Here is a 5,000-nt window from a genome sequence, read left to right as displayed (position 1 = left end):
TATATTTTATTCTACTACTTTGTTTTCCGCTCCCTCGTGGCCTGCGCCCTCCGGCCATCCTAGGGGAGGCTGTCTCCGCTCTCGTCCTTCGAGACCTCTGCCTCCCCATCCGTTCTATAGAAGTCCCTGAGGACATCCAAGGAGTACAGGAGCGCCCTCCTGCTGAACAGTTTGGCCAGCTCTTCCTTCCCTCGCTCACCCCCAAAGCCTGTAGCAACCGCCCATTGCTGGATGGCCACTTGCCTCGCGCTCCAAGTGGGAAGCCAAACACCTTTGCTTTCCTCACTTTCAGGGCAGTCTTGACGTACGAAGTAATTGGGGTGTACCTGGCAACTTTCTCGGCTGCCGCGACCTCGAGCGTGTCATAGGCCATCTCGTACCGCACCGTAACATCCACACCAAAGCGTTGCCATTTTTCACGAACACCAGGTCTGGGCGCCGCAGTGCCCCCGCTCGGGTCCTGCAGCACATTTCCCTGGTGACGTTCCATCCGGCGCTTTCGGCTTCATCTGCTAGCAGGCCACACAGTTTGTGATGTCGCTTGACACGACTACCTTCACTGCGGGGCACTGCCCGAGAATGTGCGAGCAGGATTCTGTTTCAGATAGACAGTGGCGGCAGATTTTCTCTGCATCTCTCCCCCCCCTCGCCAGCGCCTCGCGAGTTGGGTATACATTGGCCCTCAGTTGGAGAGCTGCAATATAGTGGCGCTCTCTGGCTCCCAACTTTTCCGGCTTCGCCAACCAGTGATTGCTGTTTCTATCTCCTCCAAAGACCTGCACCCCAACTCCTTGCGCTGTCAGGTTCTGCCATCTCAGGAATTCTGCTTTCCTCCAGTCAGGGGTGACTAGGCATTTTGGCCTCACCGGCTCGGTGGGTTCTGTACACTGCGCCGCCCCTTCGCGCTTCCTTCCAGGGGGGCAAGCTGTCCTCATCCCCACCGGCCCTCCGCCACATCCCGAGATACTCTTCTCGCTTGACTGTTCTGCGGGTTACTAGCCGCGTAATGGCATCCCCGGAGTGCCACAGCGGTAGACCCCCTGGCTTGGATAGACGGGATTTGATAGGCTAGCTTCCCTATGCCAAGCCCACCATCCTGGCATTTCGAGTAGAGCAGCCCGTCACAGGTACACGTTGGGAGGTGCAGCCACCCCTTTACCGCTTTCCTGATCATCCCGTCGAGCACGGTTAGGACGTTCGACCTCAACCCACCGTGATCCGCCTGGTAGACCATCCTCGGCAATGCATAGACATTCAACATCCTCACCTTCTGTGAAGGCTTTAGCGGCGAGCGCCCAATCGAGCTAATCCAGTCACGGAGTCGTTCGACAGGTTCTGGCTCCATAATGCCCTGCCGTGGGCTCACCCTCAGACCCAGGTACGCAACTGATTCCTCTGACCCGACCATGTGCAGTTGTTCTCCACACATTATCCAGGGTGTACAGTGGTTGACCAGTCGCACGTCCTGCACCCTTTGAATGAGGAACCCGTGGCACTTCTTGGGCTGAATTCTCAGCCCAGTCAGACGGCAGAATTCTTCCAGGATTCGGATATTGTGCGCGCCCCCCCCAAGAGCCGCTCACCAGGACCAGATCGTCTGCGAACGCCAAGGTTGTGATCTGTTCAACGTCCAGTTTGTACCCCGAGCCGCAGCGTTCAAGGGTGTCAATCATTGGGTCCAGGGCCAGGTTGAACAGCAGCGGAGACATCGGGTCTCCCTGTTTGACACCTACCCTCACGTCAACGGGGGTGGTCCGCCCCGTGGACTGTTATTGTGGTCGTCACCTCGGTGTACGAGTCACCTACGATTCCAATGACATGTTCGTCGAGCCCTCTCTGCCCGAGAGCCTCCAAGATGTGCCGATGGCTCACTGAGTCAAATGCACGCGCAAAGTCAACCAACACACGGCTAACGTCTCGCCCTTTGCCCTGCTGCGCTTGATTAGACCTCCCAAGATCATCAAGTTTTCTGAGCACCCGGTGAGGAGATAAATCCTCTCTGGCGAGGGTTAATGGGACACGCCCTCGCCAACCTGTGTGTCAGGATACGGGAGTATAGCCTCAAGACCACCGACCCGATGGTAAGCGGCCTCCACCCAGCCGCCTGGGTGAGTAGAATTGGGTCATCAGTCTTGGGTATTAAGGTTGTCCTGCACCTCTTGAATGCCTCCGGCAGGGTGCCCAGTGTTAACCACACGGAAAAGGTGGCGGCCAGTTTCGCACCAGAGGGGTCCCATTCGCGCAACGCTGCCTTCGTTATCCCATCTGGCCCAGCTGCTGTACCATTTTTAATTGCCCCCAGGTTCTCACGTACCTCGCTGCTGATATAGGCGACCGAAACTCATCGTTATCCGCATCACCCTCGATGTGAACTGTCCAAGACCCAGGTACTTCTCTGTCACCTCCACCGCTTTTTGAATGCCGAAGCAACCTCCAGCGGTGGAGACGCCGCAGCAGCCACCTTTCCATTGCCATCCAGGATGCTCTTTGCAAGCCTAGGTTGGTTGCTCTGAAACATCCGCTGCGCCCTTCCATACGTCAGTTGTTTGGCCATCCTCCCTCCTTCCCTTTGCAATGTGGTCTCGCGCTCACCCGCTGGGTTCCCCGGATTCTGGGCCCTCGACGCCCCACCCAGCAGCCGCTGCAGTTCGAGGGCGGATGTGTTGAGCAAGGCTGGGTCTTGCTCCACCCCCTTAGGGACAATTTGACCGCTCCAATTTGGACACCATCCTTGGTGGCACCCCTTCCAGCTCTCTGCGGAGGATTTCTCGAAGAGCTTTCGGGGGCGTTAATGGCGTCCCGGGCTTGGACAGCATCGCTACAAGATCGCTCTTGTCGTCTGCTTCCTTGGGGCTGTCACTTCGTGTTTTCGCGAGTCTCAGTTTGCGTCTTATAGTCCTCACCTGTTCTGCGGTTTTCCCTGTTCCCAGGCTCTCGGCGATCTGCCTGTTTTTCTGCTTCCCCTCAGCCAGCTCGCCCTCCAGGCGGGTCACCTCGTCTTTTTCCCGCTCGCTCCATCCTGCCCTGGTCTCGTTCTTTTCCCTCTCTCTCATAGTCACCTCCCTCTCCTTTTCCTGGCCATAGCGAGCGATGTGTGTCTGCCTCTTGTGCTGGGTCAGCCCCACCGCCGTTGTAAAGCTTCTCGGACAGTGCCCACAAGTATAATCACTGTCCGGTTCCATCCGGATCTCTACCACTCCTTTACACTTCGGGACATGGCAGGAGATGGAGTGGCTGTTCTCGCTCGACTTCCCGCACACTCGACAGGCAAACACCACTGGTACCGCTGGGTGGGCCGCGTAGTGTGTCACTACCTTCCCAACGGTCTCAAGTGGCATTCCACATCGCCCGCACCTCAGGTCTCGGACGGGGATTTTTACCATTTCCGCTTCCTTGGGGCAGCTGGCTGGGTTACGCATCTTTCTCTTTCCTCCCCCCGCAGGGACTGGCTGTGGTGGCAACACGACCCTCCCTCCTTCGTTGTCCGGTGGCCCGGAGGAGGTCCCTGATTCGCTCTCCCACTGAGGCGCCACAGTGCCTGGGTCCCCCTCCGCATCCGGCCCTCTGGGGGGATCCCGGCCTGTGGGCTGAGACTCACTTAGGCGACGGCGCTTTCTCGGCTGGCTAGACCGGGGTTCGTTCAAGTCGGAGATATCCTCTCGTGCGGTTTCGGTCCCTCCCGCCTGCCCTTTGCCTGCCCTGTGCTTGCGGGTCTGACTTGGCCACACCGGTGTATCTCCTTTCCCGTAGCTTTTTCTCCCAGGGCCCCCGGAACATAGGGCTGTGGAAGATCCTGGTCGCACGACCTGACGGTGTCCGGAAACGCCCACCGTAGGTGCCAGTTTTGGTATCCAGTCTGGTCACTCTGGGAGGAGAAACGCATCGAAGCCATTTCCCTGGTTGTCAAGTAGCTAGGACTCGTCTAATGGCTAGGATGTCGTTAGACCCCTTCTCTCCGTGTTTGCTCTCCTTCTCGCTCTCCTTCCCCCCCCCGCCTTCACATGGGGCGAGGGCTCTAGACCCATATGAGTGGGTAGCAGAATCTAATGTAGTCCTCCTGTATCTATTAGTAATGTCCTCTCTAGTTCTCATATGGTATGTGTGTTCCTAGCACGTTTCCCTCTGTATCTTAGACCGTGTGTACTTGAACCACATCCTAATGGGTGGCGTATAGGGAGGGTTGAGCGTCCCCAGTATCGAGGCAACTCTTGTTTACATGCCGTCGACACCTGAAGTAGGTGGACTGTAGAGTGGGGTTGAAGGAGCCTTACGAGAAGGCTGCCTCCCTTACCCCTGCACTAGCATTTCAGAGACAGTTCGCTAGTGGCTAGTGGCTAGGCGGGGTTGGGAGGTTGCCCTCCTTTCACCCCACCCGCCCTTCGCCAAAGCGAGAGGCCATAGTTCAAAGACAATAGGTTTAACTTAAGGGGGCCTCCGGGTGCTCCTCTGCGTCGTCGCCGAAGCGCCGGTGAAGCCGGGGAGACATTAAACCCCTGCCTGCGCCGGGGCGCAGAGCAGTTGACTGGGTTCCCAGTGCCGCACGAGGATACGGGGCGATACTCAAGCCGCTTAAAGATGTGAGACCATTTTGGGAAGTCCCGGTTCACTGGACACCCCCAGTCCCCCTCGGTAGCGGCCTACACACCCGCCCATCGGTGCGTCATTTAGCCGTGCCTAACGGGGAAAGGGGATGGAGCCAGTCGGGCACATCCCAGGCGAGGAGGAGTTGCAGGGGACCGGGCTGGGACCAGTCCACCTGCATTGAGGGTGAGGGAGAGGCAGGAGGCGTGAGCCCCCCACCTCCCCGCCCTCTTGCACTCTTGCACTTTGCGCCCTCTATCAATCTCCATTATTTCGCTTTTACCCTCTATCAATGTCCCATTGTCCACCATGTGTTTGAATCTATACCTTAGGTTTATCATGTCGCTTCCCCCCTCTATCAATATCCAACTATCAACCAAGTGTAGTTGCTCTTGCCTTCTAGGCTTATCCTTCCCTTC

Source organism: Salmo trutta, chromosome 21, assembly GCF_901001165.1.
Source record: "Salmo trutta chromosome 21, fSalTru1.1, whole genome shotgun sequence".
Taxonomy (NCBI): domain Eukaryota; kingdom Metazoa; phylum Chordata; class Actinopteri; order Salmoniformes; family Salmonidae; genus Salmo; species Salmo trutta.
The sequence above is the reverse complement of the archived record's forward strand: the minus strand, read 5'-3'. Positions refer to the sequence as shown.